This window comes from Schistocerca gregaria, chromosome 8 (assembly GCF_023897955.1).
Source record: "Schistocerca gregaria isolate iqSchGreg1 chromosome 8, iqSchGreg1.2, whole genome shotgun sequence".
Lineage (NCBI taxonomy): Eukaryota > Metazoa > Arthropoda > Insecta > Orthoptera > Acrididae > Schistocerca > Schistocerca gregaria.
The window spans coordinates 81888964-81909569 of record NC_064927.1 but is presented as its reverse complement, the minus strand read 5'-3'; the positions used below and the strand labels follow the sequence as shown (position 1 = coordinate 81909569).

Sequence of the window (20606 nt, the reverse complement as noted above, 5' to 3'; positions counted from 1 at the left end):
GGCGCCCTTCTTGCAGCGTTGTACCGTAGGTCTTAGGTCTTTAGAAGAGCGTAGCGTTCCAAAGGATTGGCAAAGGGCACATGTCATGCCCGTTTTTCAAGGGACGTCGAACAGATGTGCAGAACTGTAGACCTATATCTCTAACGTCGATCAGTTGTAGAATTTTGGAACACGTATTATGTTAGAGTATAATGACTTTTCTGGAAACTAGAAAGCTACTCTGTAGGAATCAGCATGGGTTTCGAAAAAGACGATCGCGTGAAATGCAGCTCGCGCTATTCGTCCACAGTACTCAGAGGGCCATAGACTTTCGCAAGGCGTTCGATACAGTTCCCCACAGTTGTTTAATGAACAAAGTAAGAGCACATGGACTATCAGACCAATTGTGTGACTGGATTGAAGAGTTCCTAGATAACAGAACACTGCATGTCATTCTCAATGGAGAGAAGTCTTCCGAAGTAAGAGTGATTTCAGGTGTGCCGCAGGGGTGTGTCATAGGACAGTTGCTATTCACAATATACATAAATGGCCTGGTGGATGACATCGGAAGTTCACTGAGGCTTTTTGCAGATGATGCTGTGGTGTATCGAGAGGTTGCAACAATGGAAAATTGTACTGAAATGCAGGAGGATCTGCAGCGAATTGACGCATGGTGCACGGAATGGCAATTGAATCTCAATGTAGACAAGTGTAATGTGCTGCAAATACATAGAAACATAGATCCCTTATCATTTAGCTACAAAATAGCAGGTCAGCAACTGGAAGCAGTTAATTCCATCAATTATCTGGGAGTACGCATTAGGAGTGATTTAAAATGGGATGATCATATAAAGTTGATCGTCGGTAAAGCAGATGCCAGACTGAGATTCATTGGACGAATCCTAAGGAAATGCAATCCGAAAACAAAGGAAGTAGGTTACAGTACACTTGTTCGCCCGCTGCTTGAATACTGCTCAGCAGTGTGGGATACGCAGCAGATGGGTTGATAGGGAGGGAGGGAGAGAGAGAGAGAGAGAGAGAGAGAGAGAGAGAGAGAGAGAGAGAGAGAGAGAGAGAGAAGAGCCAACGGAGAGCAGCGCGCTTCGTTACAGGATCATTTAGTAATCGCGAAAGCGTTACGGAGATGATAAACTCCAGTGGAAGACTCTGCAGGAGAGACGCTCAGTAGCTCGGTATGGGTTTTTGTTGAAGTTTCGAGAACATACCTTCACCGAGGAGTCAAGCAGTATATTGCTCCCTCCTACGTATATCTCACGAAGAGACCATGAGGATAAAATCAGAGAGATTAGAGCCCCTACAGAGGTATACCGACAATCATTTTTTCCACGAACAGTACGAGACTGGAATAGAAGGGAGAACCGATAGAGGTACTCAAGGTACCCTCCGCCACACACCGTCATGTGGCTTGCGGAGTATGGATGTAGATGTAGATACTTGCTTCAAGTTCTTGTATCTTTCCTAAATCCAAAGAAAGCGAGAATTAAAATAATTAACTTAAGAATACTGTGTAAAAAATGCTCGGAATTAGTAAAACACTGATTGTAGCTTCATCGACTACGTAGCCTGGTCAAAAATGGTGCAAATGTTAATGCGCGCTAAGATTGATCATCGGGATAGAAAAATAATCCAGCAGCTTTACAAGAATCGAACAACCACTATATAAATCAAATAGTAACGCAGAATTTTCTAGCGTAACTAAGGTGTTCGGCAGGGTGCAGCCTTTCCATATTGCTCGTCAACAGACACGTCAAGGGCGCACTGAACAAATTTGCAGGTACATATACTGAAGTAATTATATATAGACTAAACATAAACAAATGCTTAGATTTGAAGATGATCTATCAATGTTAGCAAAATCTGGAAAGGCTTCAAAATGCCATAGGGGAGACATGAATAAGGCTTTTTCGAAAGTTGACACGAAAATAACTAAGAAGAAAATGGAAATTATTATATCTAGTAAAGTTCCAATAGCAGCAAGCCTGTGTCTGAGCTTAGATAATATGAAGCAAGTCACCAGATTTATGTACCTGGATAGTAGTGACAAAAGATCGTACATCATCCCAGGCTATCAAAAGCAGAATTGCACAAGACAAACAATCAACAAAGATATTAAAGTTTAAGAATATTAAACACCTATATTGTCCAATATAGCTCGGAGACATGGAGAGCAGAGGAATCAGAACGGAAAATTCTGCGAGTTTGAAGTATTCTGTTCCTGAACAGTCCTTAAGCTTTCACGCACAGATTGAAAGTCTAATGAAGTAGTCTTCTACAGTACACTAGAAAAAGTATCGTCGAGGAGCACTTTAAAGGAATGGAGACACAGATGGGTTGCAGACGTTGCTCTTCCATTGTGAAATTGATGGAGTAGGGAATGTGGGTGGGAGACAGGACTTCAGTACATGAGCAGATGAAACCTGGTGTTCTATTTGCCATTAGTATGCGTGAAGAACACGTGGTAGTTTCGTATAAGCTCGAATAATCCAGCTTCTAATATGATGGTAATTCTGCGAGGTATCCTCAACCATTCGATATCAACTTCTGCTGGATACAGTTGGCTTCTCCGTGCAGGTTTACTAATGTCAGCCATCCAGCTTCCATTAGGTTATTGTCTCGGTCTATCTTGTATCTTGTAATCTACATCTACAGTCCGCAGCCACTTGATGGTGTGTTGCGGAGGGTACATAATGTCACTCACCCATCACCTTTCCTGTCTCAAAATCTGCTGTTGATCTCGAATATCCTGAAATTTAACTTCATGGCCTTCCCGTGAGGCATATGTACAAGGAAGCTGTACACTGACTTTTAAGGCGTTTGTACTCGAGCAGTTTCATCTGTACACTTTCCCTTCGGTAATGCACAACGCCTCTCTTAAAGTGTATGCCTTTGCAGTTCGATAAGCACTGGCGTACAACTCGAGAGGTTCCCGAACGAACCCGTCATGAAACGAGCTATGGATCTCGATCGAACGAGATTTTATAAGCTATCTCATTGTGGGTGGACTACGCTTTTTCGATAATCATGTAATGAATCTGTTTAGCTTCTGCATTCGCTGTTCCACCATATTTAGTGGGTTGATATTGTGATGACAATATTGCAGTCTTGTAATTAACGAGATATCCCGCTTGTTTATGCGCAGTGTGTTAAGCATACATTTACGTCGAGGGTCAACTGCCATCGCTGGTCCAATCGCCGATCTCCCTGCACATCGCTATAGTTTTCTAGCGCTGCGGCTTGTGTATGTGATCAACCGTTAACAGCATCCTGCAACCTCCGCCTCAATCAATTGGGCCATTTACATATATTGCAACATACTCCCCTGCTCCCTGGTATAATACTCCCCTGCAGAACGGTCGGAGAGAGGAGACCACCTCTTTGAATCTTCTCTCTCCCTTCTAGTTGTTTTACCTGTTACTGATTCCAGACTGGCGAGCAATATTAAGGAATCGGTCTAAAGAGGTTCGTTGATGCAACTTGTTGTAGCAGAATTACGTTTCCTTAGAATTTTTTCAGGAATCTCTGCGAGACTTCTGCTTTCCCTAAGACCAGTATGACGTGATCATACCTCTTAAGGTCGATTACTGCTGGATATTTTACTGTAGCTACCGTTACCAGCGACATAAAGCAGATAGTGTAAATCGCAATTTTTCTAGTCAGGGATCGATCCTGCGGGCCTCGCTTTCGAGGCGATGATGCCACAACATTCATACGGCGACTTGGGCTCCTCCGCTGCGTAAACAGGGGTACGGAGGCGCTCATCGGTGCCCGCGATTGCGTATGCTCTTGCAAGCGAACGTGTTTCTACGCGGGCTTCTGCTGACGATGCACGCTTCTGAGTGGAAACGTCGGTGTAAGCAGGGGACAACCCAAATGACCACAACACAATCTCCTGCAGTAAAGCAGCGTCCTCACTGGCTGCCATACACACCACTAAAGAGAATTCTCTGAACGATATCGTAAGACCGCAGTCGTCACACATGGTGTTGCTTTGGCGTGAGTAGTGGGGTGATGTGGCTCCTGGTGCAATTTTGATGTCAAACTGATACGCAAATTAACTCAATCGATCAGTTATACCACCCACCTCCCGTGGATGTCACGGATTTTGCTCATCCGGCACGTGGGTCCATGCTCCACCCGCTTCCCAGGTCTCTCCCTCCACCACCTAATCTGTTCGCGGTAGTTCAGAATTTTTGCGGCAGTTTCTTTGTCCCAGGGCTGTACTGACGTCCCACCCCACTCCCCCTAGCCGGGAATGGCGGGAAATTCAAAATGGTGGTGCCCTTTCTGGGACTCGTATCTACATCTACATCCATACTCCGCAAGCCACCTGACAGTGTGGGGCGGACGGTACCCTGAGTACCTCTATCGGTTCTCCCTTCTATTCCAGTCTCGTATTGTACGTGGAAAGGAGGATTGTCGGTATGCTTCTGTGTGGGCTCTAATCTCTCTGATTTTATCCTCATTGTCCCTTCGCGAGATATACGTAGGAGGGAGCAATATACTGCTTGACTCTTCGGTGAAGGTATGTTCTCGAAACTTTAATAACAAAAGCCCGTACCGGGCTACTGAGCGTCTCTCCTGCAGAGTCTCCGTAACGCTTTCGCGATTACTAAATGATCCTGTAACGAAGCGCGCTGTTCTCCGTTGGATCTTCTCTATCTCTTCTATCAACCCTATCTGGTACGGATCCCACACTGTTGAGCAGTATTCAAGCAGCGGGCGAACAAGTGTACTGTAAGCTACTTCCTTTGTTTTCGGATTGCATTTCCTTAGGATTCTTCCAATGAATCTGTCTGGCATCTGCTTTACCGACGATCAACTTTATATGATCATATCATTTTAAATCACTCCTAATGCGTGCTCCCAAATAGTTTATGGAATTAACTGCTTCCAGTTGCTGACCTGCTATTTTGCAGCTAAATGATAAGGGATCTATGTTTCTATGTATTTGCAGCACATGACACTTGTCTACATTGAGATTCAATTGCCATTCCGTGCACCATGCGTCAATTCGCTGCAGATCCTCCTACATTTCAGTACAAGTTTTCATTGTTGCAACCTCTCGATACACCACAGCATCATCTGCAAAAAGCCTCAGTGAACTTCCTATATCATTCACCAGGTCATTTATGTATATTGTGAATAGCAACGGTCCTATAACACTCCCCTGCGGCACACCTGAAATCACTCTTACTTCGGAAGACTTCTCTCCATTGAGAATGACATGCAGTATTCTGTTATCTAGGAACTCCTCAATCCAATCACACAATTGGTCTGATAGTCCGTATGGTCTTACTTTGTTCACTAAACGACTGTGGAGAACTGTATCGAACGCCTTGTGGAAGTCAAGAAACACGGCATCTACCTGTGAACCCGTGTCTATGGCCCTCTGAGTCTCGTGACGAATAGCGCGAGCTGGGTTTCATACGATCGTCTTTTTCGAAACCCATGCTGATTCCTACAGACTAGATTTCTAGTCTCCAGGAAAGTCACTATACTCGAACATAATACGTGTTCCAAAATTCTACAACTGATCGACGTTAGAGATATAGGTCTATAGTTCTGCACATCTGTTCGACGTCCCTTCTTGAAAACGGGGATGACATGTGCCCTTTGCCAATCCTTTGGAACGCTACACTCTTCTAAAGACATGCGGTACACCGCTTCAAGAAGGGGGGGGGGGGGGGGCGGCGGCAAGTTCCTTCGCGTACTCCGTGTAAAATCGAACTGGTATCCCATCAGGTCCAGCGGCCTTTCCTCTTTTGAGCGATTTTAATTGTTTCTCTATCCCTCTGTCGTCTATTTGGATATCTACCATTTTGTCATCTGTCATCGTACTTCTGGATGGAAAGACCAGGTGCACCTCCCAGCACAATTATACCACCCGATGCGTTTCAGATTAGCAGTAGCCAATAGGAACACAGCATCCGATCACATCGGGGATATATGGCAGGCCCAGTACCTCTGGCAGAGTCATTTCCAGTCAACATGAAGCTCCAGCCGAGATCGTCCAGCATGACAGCAGCAGGAGAATAGGAAGAAGCTGCGAAAGAGTAAATACCCCTTTCTTAATGTCTGTGTTCACTGCCATGTGAGGAAGACGACGTCTTTGTGCTGCTAATATCGCTTTCTTCTTCGCTCATCAGTGGATGCGTCCTCCAGCCTGTCGGGGTCTCCAGCAACACATTGGGATCCGCAACAGCTGCAGCACCCACTGAGCTGCTCTTGTCGCTTGAAGACACCCATCCAGAACCGCGGGTCCTGATCAGCGGGCCGCAGGTCCACACTGGATCCCATCGTACGATATTCCGGTGATGCTGCGTGGACAAAGGGTGTACTAGATAAGATACCAGTTAAGCCCTGTGCTTCACTACTGTTCACCTCAGTCTATAACTTAACCGCTAGTGGTTCAAAGCGTTTACATATTGATATAGAAACGTCTGCAGACAGAGACGGGCGTATTGTGATAGACGTCGAGAGTGCATCTACACTCCTGGAAATGGAAAAAAGAACACATTGACACCGGTGTGTCAGACTCACCATACTTGCTCCGGACACTGCGAGAGGGCTGTACAAGCAATGATCACACGCACGGCACAGCGAACACACCAGGAACCGCGGTGGTGGCCGTCGAATGGCGCTAGCTGCGCAGCATTTGTGCACCGCCGTCAGTGTCAGCCAGTTTGCCGTGGCATACGGAGCTCCATCGCAGTCTTTAACACTGGTAGCATGCCGCGACAGCGTGGACGTGAACCGTATGTGCAGTTGACGGACTTTGAGCGAGGGCGTATAGTGGGCATGCGGGAGGCCGGGTGGACGTACCGCCGAATTGCTCAACATGTGGGGCGTGAGGTCTCCACAGTACATCGATATTGTCGCCAGTGGTCGGCGGAAGGTGCACGTGCCCGTCGACCTGGGACCGGACCGCAGTGACGCACGGATGCACGCCAAGACCGTAGGATCCTACCCAGTGCCGTAGGGGACCGCACCGCCACTTCCCAGCAAATTAGGGACACTGTTGCTCCTGGGGTATCGGCGAGCACCATTCGCAACCGTCTCCATGAAGCTGGGCTACGGTCCCGCACACCGTTAGGCCGTCTTCCGCTCTCGCCCCAACATCGTGCAGCCCGCCTCCAGTGGTGTCGCGACAGGCGTGAATGGAGGGACGAATGGAGACGTGTCGTCTTCAACGATGAGAGTCGCTTCTGCCTTGGTGCCAATGATCGTCGTATGCGTGTTTGGCGCCGTGCAGGTGAACGCCACAATCAGGACTGCATACGACCGAGGCACACAGGGCCAACGCCCGGCATCATGGTGTGGGGAGCGATCTCCTACACTGGCCGTACACCTCTGGTGATCGTCGAGGGGACACTGAATAGTGCACGGTACATCCAAACCGTTCTACCATTCCTACACCGGCAAGGGAACTTGCTGTTCCAACAGGACAATGCACGTCCGCATGTATCCCGTGCCACCCAACGTGCTCTAGAAGGTGTAAGTCAACTACCCTGGCCAGCAAGATCTCCGGATCTGTCCCCCATTGAGCATGTTTGGGACTGGATGAATCGTCGTCTCACGCGGTCTGCACGTCCAGCACGAACGCTGGTCCAACTGAGGCGCCAGGTGGAAATGGCATGGCAAGCCGTTCCACAGGACTACATCCAGCATGTCTACGATCGTCTCCATGGGAGAATAGCAGGCTGCATTGCTGCGAAAGGTGGATGTACACTGTACTAGTGCCGACATTGTGCATGCTCTGTTGCCTGTGTCTATGTGCCTGTGGTTCTGTCAGTGTGATCATGTGATGTATCTGACCCCAGGAATGTGTCAGTAAAGTTCCCCTTCCTGGGACAATGAATTCACGGTGTTCTTATTTCAATTTCCAAGAGTGTAGAAGCGGGGCTTACAGAGGTTCAATGGGATGAACTGTGTCGTGCAGAAGCGCACATGAAACATCAGTTGACTGCATATTATCACCTGAGCCGTCCTCCGGACATTTGCTGTGTTGCTGCTACTGTACCCACTAGAACAGTGTACAATAACTGCTCTCCGTGTGAAATCTGGTGACTCATCTATTTATCGGCAGCGCTCCACCGCTACAAAATTGTTCGGTTTACAGGTGGTACTATCCATTGTGTTGGGAAGACTGAACAGATGGCTGTACTACGTTAAAGCTGTGTATAGGGACATTGCAGAGTATCACTGTACGTTGTGTGCGCGTATAAGTCTTCGAACAGCGGCTAAATATGGTGCCAACAGAAACTATGGTAGAGTGTAATATATGCTGAACTCTGTGCTTCCAAGAAAGCTTTATTTTCTGTATTCTGTACTGGTGTTAAGATAAAGAAAGAATCTGTTGATGTACTGCACACCGTGTATGGTTACTGAATGAAAATTTATATTACCATGTGTGTCTTTTATTTCTTACCTCTCATTATACTGCAAGTATTAAAGCTATTGCTACCAGTATTTTCACTGCAGTCTGTATCATAACAGGGCATACATAGTGTTCATTATTTTCTATAAAACCCATTGCATACCAATACCTGACATAGGTATCATGGCAAGGTCGGTGAAGTATCAAGACTTTGTTGTAAGCGACTGGAGCTCTGAAGGTGTGCAAGACGACCACAAGCAGAATGGCATACTCCTTCCCGACAACATGCGTGCAATAATTTTAGATCCGTCCAACTGCGGCAAGACAAATGTTCTCGTGTCGTTGCTAACATATCTGGACCAAGTCCGCTTTGAGAATGTATGTGTATTTTCAAAAACACTGTTTCAGATCAAATACCAACTATTACAGGACATATTGCAAGGTGTAGATGGTGTGACATAAACGTAATTCAGCGAGAGCAGTAATATCCCTTCACCGGAAAAAGTAAAGCCAAACAATGTTCATATTTGACGATGTTGCTGTGGAAAATAGAGATGGAAATTCGACGATATTTCTATTTTGGTCCCCATATGGCTGTTGATGTATTTTATCTGAGTCCGACATATTCCAGAATCGAAAAACAGCTAGTGAGAGATAAGGCAAACCCTTTTTATTGATAAAACAAGAAATCTGACTGACGGCAGGTATAGACGGAACCTCCAGGAATTCTTCTCTGAATGATCGGGTTAATACAATCGAAAATAAAGTAAGAGACTTAAATGAAGGGCGGAAATAGCTGTTATTGACGAGGGGATTTTGTATGAACGCCATTGAAAACAATTAGGCGACTTAACTGAAAGGAAAACAGTTGTTACCTAGAAGGAGGAGGAGGAGGAGGAGGAGGAGGAGCGGATATCTAAAACCTCACACTGCACGGAAGTCCGATTAGTATACAGCAAAAAGTCGACTAAGCATAAAGTCACACATGGATGGAAGACCGTTCGAGAGATCTTAGGGTTGCCGAGATTAGGGCATTTGAAGCACAAGCAGACACTACAAGAAACCTTAAAACCATTTCCTTAATCTCTCGATGAACGCTTAGTGAAATTCGACGACGACGACGACGACGCTATTGACAGTTTCCTCAACCGTCACAGCAACGCTAGGATAAACAAAATACAGGCGATACAGTTTCACAGAACTTGGTATGCAACTGAAAGCCCAAATGTCGATCAATTCAATCTTCACGACTCACAAAAAGCGGCCGATATCCTCCCGCAAATAATTGTACTGTATAATAGAACGAAACACTGCACAATAAAAATGAGACAAATCCGCGTTCGTGATGATAGATTTCTAGATACATTATACAGTTGTATTAAAATGTTAGATCTCCGCAAACAGCAATTTAATGTGGGTAATTTAGCACGTATTTCAAAACAAGACAGCATTTAAGTCGTACATGCCAAACTGGTAAACTGAGATATTCACAGTTTCTAAAGTGCAGTGAGCGAATCGTAGAACTTACCTCTCAAAGGACAACACTGGTACTGAAATTTCAGAATGCTTGTTCACAGAAGTTACAGAAGAACTCGGAACCGGGTGTGCACCTTGCAGAGAGGGTTATGCGGCGACGAGAGAATGGAGCGTTAGTTAAATGGCTTGGTTTTCCCGCATCACAAAACAGCTGGTTCGACGCTGACGATTTGCTATATAACAGGGTGTGCAGACCACAACCACCTTAGTAGCACAACATGCATGATAGGAGTAGAATTAGAGGAGGAGACGGCATTCTCCACACACTACCAGCCGAATTAAACGTTCCTGGATATAACTACTGTGGACCCAGAACAAAACTTCAAAAACGATTGGCACGTGGTGATAAGAGGATAAATACTCTTGATTAAGGGCGTACGAAGCACGACATCGCATACGCAGCAAATAAACATCGTCACATCGCCTGTCGAATTTTAGGTGATAAAGCTAAGGCAATACGTGCAGCATTTGTAGTTGAGAAAGCTATGCGTGGTAAAGAAGTTAGATTTGAGTGTGAAGTAGTTCAGCCAAGTTATGAGGGCTGCACGTAGGGCGCTAAGGAAGAACACAACCACGAAAGTGTGCATGGAAAATTGCGCCCTGACAAAGTTATACGCCCTGAAGAAGAAAGGAGTGAGGAAAAAAGATCGATTAAACCAGGGTTCTATCGTTTTCAAAAACGACGGGTAGAATTATTTCCTTCCTCATTCCTACCCTAACCGGTACCTCGGCGGTGGGTTCACTAGGTGCGGGTGCTGCGGCTATTGCCAGGACAGTCAATAATGCACAGATCTCTCAGGAGCAACTGCAGAAAGCACGGAGACATAATCGCATGGTGGAGGCATCAGCCTGTGGAAAAGAATAATCTTGAAGTCATGCAAGAAAGGACTAGGTCTCTTCATAAACAAAAGAAAAAGCCCCCTACCACTCGTACCAGACAGGGCGCTTACAAATAAAGATCTGCTTAAGTTTGTTAAGAAGAAATTCAACATTCCGAGGTGTGTTTATTTGGAATACATTACCGGAGACTGTGTGCAAATCAGAAGAATGCGGAATTGTGAATCTAGATGTAGCAGGACGACCTGGAACTTACCCAGTAGCCTATGTTTAAAAAAATGCAAATATCTACTATTTTGGTTCATTCGGCGACCTGCAACCCTCAGAAGAATTAAAACGATACTTCACGGGCAGAAGACACGTGTTCTACGATTTTCGACGCTAACACTTTAACACATTCCTGCGTGTTCACTTATGAATCACGTTCCTCCTGACGCTTACGAATGATATGTAAAGATGGGCATTAAACATCCATTCATCAGTTGAAGTTTAGATGCAGTGTCGTACACTCTGACTTTAAAAGAACGATAATCTGTATTACTTGCGAATTACTTCCCACCAAATGATTTAAGCGCTGGAGACTCGAGTATGGTGCTGATTGGGCTGGAGGCACACATCATCCCAAATATCACAGAGGCTAAAAATAAACTGCATCTTGAAATTGACAGTAGAAACGAAATTGAGGAAACTGCACCTCGTGCATACGGTATTGACGATTTAAACGAAGTGTTAAAACTGTCTGGAAAAGGGATTACCTCTATGCAAACATCAGTACCCTTAAATCTGGAATGAAGGTGATGCATCCATTGAATTTTAAGCAGAAAGTTTTGATAGGCCCACTCCTACGTTTCACAATGGGACAGGTTTTGAAGACGGATCTCAATAAGTTAAAAGTCTGACCAGACAGTGGATATTCCCCCTGTCAGTATAGCCAACTGAGAATAACATTGCAACGAACTCATATCTCAGTGACAGATTCATTTAATTTACGGACACTTCCCATCAGTTGGAACGTAGTATAAGAATGAGATGTTATCACACTGGACTGCCTGGAGCTGTGTATTGTGGGCCAGAACAACCAACATGCTGACTTCCGTGGTGAGGTCTACATCTAAGGCAGGGTGAGTGTAATGTATAAAACCAGCACACGTAATGTACAGCACATTAATTTGCAGCAGGCCTACAAGGTGATTACACATGAAAACTACTAGTTTCTTAAAGCACTCCACTCGAAACCTCGCAACGACGTCATCGCTCAATACATCTCTCAGTACAATAAGATGAGCGAATCACACGCCAAGAATACTTCTCGCATAAACTTTATACTTCAACGATATTTAACAAGAACGAGGAAATAAGGGTTGTCATCCAACACAAAGACGCTGTAACTCGTGCATGCAAGAGTTTGATATTCAGATGGATCATTTAAGCAAAAGGATTGTAGTAGTACAGTGGAATCAAAGCTTACTCGTAACGCTTTGGTGTTCTTGTTCCAGGAACTACGATATGAACTTAATGGGGTAGAGATTGATCGTACACGTAATGTTGGCAAGAATTAACCCTTAAAACGTGTCTCATCATCACCCTAGGATTTGAATGGTTTAGAAAATGCAGGATGGTTCATAGACGAGCTACAGATTCTCGTACGGTATTACTATTACTAGTGAAATTCTACACGAAGCACGGAGCATACGTTGAAATGGGTGACTCTAAAACATAACTGTTCATCCCATACAGCTGCACTAAAGTGAACTGGCTAGAAGTCACACTTAAAACTAGTATAACTTAGTTAGTGGTAGATGAAACTTAAAAACTATCCTATTTACACATGCACTCACACAATCATACACGCACTTTACCCTTTTTTGATGACTTTACTCCAATTTTTAAAATATGCATAATATAGTATGCTACTTACTTAGGAAAAAGCCGGCCGTTGTGGCCGAGCGGTTCTAGGCACTTCAGTCTGGAACCGCGCGACCGCTACGGTCGCAGGTTAGAATCCTGCCTCGGGCATGGATGTGTGTGATGTCGATAGGTCAGTTAGGTTTCAGTAGTTCTAAGTTCTAGGGGACTGATGACCTCAGATGTTAAGTCCCATAGTGCTCAGAGCCATTTGAACTAATAAAAAATAATGTATTTACACATCGGCGTACATATTCACACAGGTATACGCACTCACAAGCATACACATAGGCAATCGCACAGAGAGCAGCATGTTTACAAGATCATCACGCTCGTCTCCACATTTCGAAAAAATTGAGTGATGCAAATACAGTATGCGTGTCCTGCTCATCTGACTTGCTTTTCTGCTTCTTCAGGCCATAGACGTGAACCAATATTGCGGGATTTTGTACCTCAAATTTTGATATATCCTGAATCGTTACGGGGAACTCGATACCTCAAAGTTATAACATCCACGTGTGTTACAACCTGTACCGTATAGAGATGTGCGCTGCGGATCTTTTGTATAATTTCTTTCGCAAGCCAGGATTGACCATACAAAACGATTTTCATTTTGGATATTAGTACATGCCATCATATCTGCTATATCTTTAGGGAGTTTGATATAACTGGAGCCTCCGTGTAACGGGTCGCAAAGGCGCGTGTTCGATGGCCTGCCGCTCCAGGTGTATAGGCCACAGCAAGCTGTTGTGGTGGCACCTCTGTAGCATATGAATAACAGAAAAAAATGAAGTAAGACGCTCAAGATATTTTAAAATATATTCTGTAAACAAATAACAGTTAAGCACACCAACATTAAAGAATAACAACATGTGCTGTAGCGATGACGGTTACATTATAAACATCTTTTAAACTCTGGGTTATAGGATGGAGCAGTTCAGACGATCTTTGTGCTAGTTTTCCCACCCAATCAAATATTTCCTCCTCCTCCTCATCCAAAAGGGCAAGATGGCTCTACTTTTCAGTAGCCGCCATCTTATGCACCCTCTCCGGTTTTCACCCTCGCCGGAATTGTTGTGGAGCCACCGATCCATCTCACGGAAATCATCTGCAACAAGATATTGATTATAAACAAAAACAAAAGTCTGTACTGTATTTGCCTACAGCGAGGTATTGGCTATACGTAACCACGAAAAAATAAAGTTCATACCGGATGGAAGTGATGACTCGTGATGATCATTCTCGACGATCATTCTCGACGCGTACACCTGATAGACTCTCCTCCTCCTCCTCCTCCTCCTCCTCCTCCTCCTCCTCCTCTTCCTCTTGCTCCATAGCAACTTCTACAGCAGTGAAGAATATATGTCCCACACAGCTGCGTATGATGAAAAAGCAGTATATTACAAGCGTATTTACGTTCTTGCTGCATTTCAGCCTCCAGCAGCCACTGCAACAGAGAGAGTGAACATGTGAACTGTAACACACAGAATTTTGAGATGTAGTTACATGTTGGTAGCAAAACCTCTTCGGCTTGCTGGCGTTTTTCACCTTCCACCTGATATTCGAACTCAGCCGGCACTTTGGTAATGAATGCTTCAATAGCAAGAGAAAAAGTAAAGAACTTTTATAGCCGCTTTTTACGAAAATGTATCACAATCTCTAATCATTTGAAAGCTTCACTATGAAATTTTATAACTGTCGCAATTTGAATTCGCAAAATTTTTATGAACACTTACTGACGATAGTCCCAAGTTTGGTCAGTTCCCATCACCACTGCCGCTGCCATCGCTACTGGCTGACCACTTTGTATTGTGAGAATCGCAAGGACACATTTAGGCACTGTCGAAGACTGGCGATCGTTGTGGTGGAGGACGGGCTTTATATACCTTCAGACTCTGCCCTCTCTTTTGCAGAGGACCGATAGGAACTTAGAATGCCATACCAGCAAGTTGTAGTAAATGTCATCGTATGTGGGCTGTCGCAATAGTTTCAACAATTAAGCCTGAGTGATTGCTGAAACTTTTGGGTGAACGTTACTGAGCTTTGTGTACACACCTTTCTCCTGTGTTCTGTAATATACACACTCCTGGAAATTGAAATAAGAACACCGTGAATTCATTGTCCCAGGAAGGGGAAACTTTATTGACACATTCCTGGGGTCAGATACATTACATGATCACACTGACAGAACCACAGGCACATAGACACAGGCAACAGAGCATGCACAATGTCGGCACTAGTACAGTGTATATCCACCTTTCGCAGCAATGCACGCTGCTATTCTCCCATGGAGACGATCGTAGAGATGCTGGATGTAGTCCTGTGGAACGGCTTGCCATGCCATTTCCACCTGGCGCCTCAGTTGGACCAGCGTTCGTGCTGGACGTGCAGACCGCGTGAGACGACGCTTCATCCAGTCCCAAACATGCTCAATGGGGGACAGATCCGGAGATCTTGCTGGCCAGGGTAGTTGACTTACACCTTCTAGAGCACGTTGGGTGGCACGGATACATGCGGACGTGCATTGTCCTGTTGGAACAGCAAGTTCCCTTGCCGGTGTAGGAATGGTAGAACGGTTTGGATGTACCGTGCACTATTCAGTGTCCCCTCGACGATCACCAGAGGTGTACGGCCAGTGTAGGAGATCGCTCCCCACACCATGATGCCGGGCGTTGGCCCTGTGTGCCTCGGTCGTATGCAGTCCTGATTGTGGCGCTCACCTGCACGGCGCCAAACACGCATACGACCATCATTGGCTCCAAGGCAGAAGCGACTCTCATCGCTGAAGACGACACGTCTCCATTCGTCCCTCCATTCACGCCTGTCGCGACACCACTGGAGGCGGGCTGCACGATGTTGGGGCGTGAGCGGAAGACGGCCTAACGGTGTGCGGGACCGTAGCCCAGCTTCAAGGAGACGGTTGCGAATGGTGCTCTCCGATACCCCAGGAGCAACAGTGTCCCTAATTTGCTGGGAAGTGGCGGTGCGGTCCCCTACGGCACTGCGTAGGATCCTACGGTCTTGGCGTGCATCCGTGCGTCGCTGCGGTCCGGTCCCAGGTCGACGGGCACGTGCACCTTCCGCCGACCACTGGCGACAACATCGATGTACTGAGGAGACCTCACGCCCCACGTGTTGAGCAATTCGGCGGTACGTCCACCCGGCCTCCCGCATGCCCACTATACGCCCTCGCTCAAAGTCCGTCAACTGCACATACGGTTCACGTCCACGCTGTCGCGGCATGCTACCAGTGTTAAAGACTGCGATGGAGCTCCGTATGCCACGGCAAACTGGTTGACACTGGTGGCGGCGGTGCACAAATGCTGCGCAGCTAGCGCCATTCGACGGCCAACACCGCGGTTCCTGGTGTGTCCGCTGTGCCGTGCGTTGATCGTTGCTTGTACAGCCCTCTCGCAGTGTCCGGAGCAAGTATGGTGGGTCTGACACACCGGTGTCAATGTGTTCTTTTTTCCATTTCCAGGAGTGTACATCAGTGATGCGTACTGGGGCAAATTAGAGGCACACAATAAGGGAGGGTAGGTGAGGTAACCAAAACGGATCACCAGATGACATCTTTTTCAGTTAATATAAATGAATCGCATAGCGTGGCCGGTCCTTCCTTCAGCCTGTTTGGACGTTTCTGTTGTTGGTATGTATACCACTTACGCGCTTTTTATTGATATCGTTTCATCAGTGATTTAGTCTTAAATACAGAATGTCGGTTCTGGTGGCACTGATCTTTAGCGTAGCGTGAAGTCTAGATTAGGTTGAAATGTGTTTCATGTGAAAGATCGATATTTATCTTTCCCCCGATCGGAAAGGAAATGCACTGAAGCGACAAAACACATTGTGACTACCTGCTTAATAGCTTGTTTGTCCGTGTTTGAAAAAAAATACATTACGGATTCTGCGTGTCAGGAATTTGACACTTTGTTGGTAGGTTTGTAGAGCTGTGTGACACTAGATGTCTACACCCAGATCATGTAATTTGCGAAAATAACGGTCAGTTGATATGCATGTGGGATGATGGCAAACGACAGTGATTCAGATGTGTTCCGTAGTATTTACATCAGACGAATTTCGTTCCCCAACACTTAACAATAATGTTGCTCGAACCGCTGTAGCACGGTTCTGGCTCCAAGACATGGAGAATTACATTGCTGAAAGGTGACATCGCCGTTGGGGATGACATCACGCATGTAGGAACGCAGGTTACCATCTGTCCAGCCATACAGAGCAGACAGGTGTCTGAAGCCCACGTTCTGTGAAGAGGCGTGGACGTCCTAGCATTTAGCGCCTGGTGGTAGTTTCACTGTCCTCATCTCTCTTTCAGTAGACGCTCACGACAGTAGCACGTGAACATTCGACCAGCTTCGCCATTTTCGAGATATACCGTCAGAGGTTCTGTGTAATAGCGGTCTGCCGTATGTCAAAGTCGCTTATCTCAATAGATATCCCCACTTGCAGCCCATACCTTCGCTAGGGTGATCCCCCTTAGAGTCTACTCCGCTTACGTATTCTTATTACCGCATATCACGCGCCCGCAACGCCACAAGGCTGCATAGAACGTCACCGTGGGCAGAGGTCATAATGCTTTGACTTATCAGTGTACATCTTCGTTAAAACATAGGCTTTACAAATAGGCTGTTTGAACCTCTGAATTTCCATTGATCACTCATTAAAGGCGTTTCCAACGTACATTTCAGAGTAGAAAGACGAATGGCCCTCGAAAAGTTTCAACACCTATTGATTACATTGTAACAAATGCATCTCATTTCAAACAAAAACTTACGATTTTGAAGATGGCATTATAAAACAGTGTAAGTACACTACTGGCCATTAAAATTGCTACACCGCGAAGATGATGTGCAACATTCGCGAAATTTAACCGACAGGAAGAAGATGCTGTGATATGCAAATGGTTATCGTTTGAGAGCATTCACACAAGATTGGCGCCGGTCGCGACACCTACAACGTGCTGACATGAGGAAAGTTTCCAACCGATTTCTCACACAGAAACAGCAGTTGACCGGCGTTGCCTGGTGAAACGTTGTTGTGATGCCTTGTGTAAGGAGGAGAAATGCGTACCATCACGTTTCCGACTTTGCGTATCGCGATTGCGGTTTATCGTATCGCGACACTGCTGCTCTCGTTGGTCGAGACTGTTAGCAGAATATGGAATCGGTGGGTTCAGGAGGGTAATACGGAACGCCGTGCTCGATCCCAACGACCTCGTATCACTAGTAGTCGAGATGACAGGCATCTTATCCGCATGGCTGTAACGGATCATGCAGCCACGTCTCGACCCCTGATTTAACAGATTGAGACGTTTGCAAGACGACAACCATCTGCACGAACAGCCATAGGTGGTTGTTCTGGGTACTGATTTCTCAGGAGCTATGCACCCAAATTGCGTGAAAATGTAATCACATGTCAGTTCTAGTATAATATATTTGTCCAATGATACCCGTTTCATCTGCATTTCTTCTTGGTGTAGCAATTTTAATGGCCACTAGTGTACTATACAACATTACAGCTTCAAGCCGTACGACAAAGTTATGTTAAACACTCATGTCTGAGTTTGGAACTAGATCCACGTCTGCAGTGAGGTGACAAGTCGTGGTATAACGATAGACATACGTACAGATGGCGCTAGTATCGAGTACACAAGGTAGAAATGGGTAGTGCTTCGGCGGAGCTGTCATTTATACACAGGTGATTCATGTCTCAAGATTTCCGACCTGATTATGGCCGCACGACGGGAATTAGACTCTGAACGCGGAATAGAAGTTGGAGCAAGACGCATCGGTCATTCCATTTCTAGAATAGTTAGAGAATTAATAGTCGGAGATCCACAGTGTCAAGAGTGTGCCGAAAGACCAATTTATGGCATTACCTCTTACAACGGACGACGGAGTGGCCGCCGGCCTTCACTGAACGACAGAGAGTAGCAGCATTTGCGTAGAGTTGTCTGTGGTGACAGATTACCAACACTGTTTGAAATGACCACAGGAATCGTACGACGAACGTATCATCTGCGGCAGTGGGGCGTTAATGGGCTGTGGAGGGAGACGATCGACGCGAGTGCCTTTGCTAACGCCACAAGGTCCCCTGCAGCGCCTCTCTTGGGCTCTTGACCGTGTTGACTGGACGCTAGACGACTGCAGTTGTTACGGTGTCCGCATTTGGCAGCGCTGGCGGGATGCAGCACTGTGCAGGCCTGCAGCACAGAGTACCTGCGGCCTCGCTGTGACCTGGCGGTGGGCCTGCACAGGAATGGGGGCGCGGCCTCTGCTTCATTGTCGCCGCTAATCCCAGCTTTGCGCGGCTCTCTTATCTGAGTCCTCAAAGCTGTGTGCGACCAGTGGCGTACAAGCGGCGCCATGCGGCTACAAGTTCACGATCCAGTATTCGAGGGGCGTTCTGTTAGGCTACAGTATATGCCCTGTATAGTATGCAACGCAAGTAACAGAGAAATCAGTTATTGTGGGTAACACAACTTCTGTTCCCTAGTGCATTTTTTTCTGAGGAAGGCGTAATAAATAATAGTGCTAGTGATAAAGTGGATATACGTCATACTACAAATCTTAGTTTTAAGAGTTTTGCTATCACTTTTCGCCTCTACATCCACATCCATACTCCGTAAGCCACCTGACGGTATGTGGCGGAGGGTACCTTGAGTACCTCTATCGGTTCTCCCTTCTATTACAGTCTAATATTGTTCGTGGAAAGGAGGATTGTCGGTATGCCTCTGTGTGGGCTTTAATCTCCCTGATTTGATCCTCATGGTTTCTTCGAGAGATATGTAGAAGGGAGCAATATACTGCTTGACTCCTCGGTGAAGGTATGTTCTCGAAACTTCAACAAAAGTCCTTACCGAGCTACTGAGCGTCACTCTTGCAGAGTCTTCCACTAGAGTTTATCTATCATCCCTGTAACGCTTTCGGGATTACTAAATGATCCTGTAACGATGCGCGCTGCTCTCCGGTGGATCTTCTCTCTCTCTTCTATCAACCCTATCTGGTACGGATCCCACACTGTTGAGCAGTATTCAAGCAGTGGGCGAACAAGTGTACTGTAACCTACTTCCTTTGTTTTCGGATTGCATTTCCTTAGGATTCTTCCAATGAATCTGTCTGGCATCTGCTTTACCGACGATCAACTTTATATGATCATTCCATTTTAAATCACTCCTAATGCGTACTCCCAGATAATTTATGGAATTAACTGCTTCCAGCTGCTGACCTGCTATTTTGTAGCTAAATGATAAGGGATCTATGTTTCTATGTATTTGCAGCACATTACACTTTTCTACATTGAGATTCAATTGCCATTCCGTGCACCATGCGTCAATTCGCTGCAGATCCTCCTGCATTTCAGTACAATTTTCCATTGTTGCAACCTCTCGATACACCACAGTATCATCTGCAAAAAGCCTCAGTGAACTTCCTATATCATCCACCAGGTCATTTATGTATATTGTGAATAGCAACGGTCCTATAACACTCCCCTGCGGCACACCTGAAATCACTCTTACTTCGGAAGACTTCTCTCCATTGAGAATGACATGCTGCGTTCTGTTATCTAGGAACTCCTCAATCCAATCACACAATTGGTCTGATAGTCCGTATGCTCTTACTTTGTTCATTAAACGACTGTGGAGAACTGTATCGAACGCCTTGTGGAAGTCAAGAAACACGGCATCTACCTGTGAACCCGTGTCTATGGCCCTCTGAGTCTCGTGACGAATAGCGCGAGCTGGGTTTCATACGATCGTCTTTTTCGAAACCCATGCTGATTCCTACAGACTAGATTTCTAGTCTCCAGGAAAGTCACTATACTCGAACATAATACGTGTTCCAAAATTGTACAACTGATCGACGTTAGAGATATAGGTCTATAGTTCTGCACATCTGTTCGACGTCCCTTGTTGAAAAACGGGGATGACATG

General features: G+C 45.9%; 1 protein-coding gene across 6 annotated transcripts in view; it reads left to right on the top strand.

Annotated features, from left to right (window-relative positions):
* Positions 1–20606, top strand: part of LOC126284880 (choline/ethanolamine kinase) — a 213741-nt gene that overhangs the window by 97488 nt on the left and 95647 nt on the right. The window lies entirely within an intron of this gene.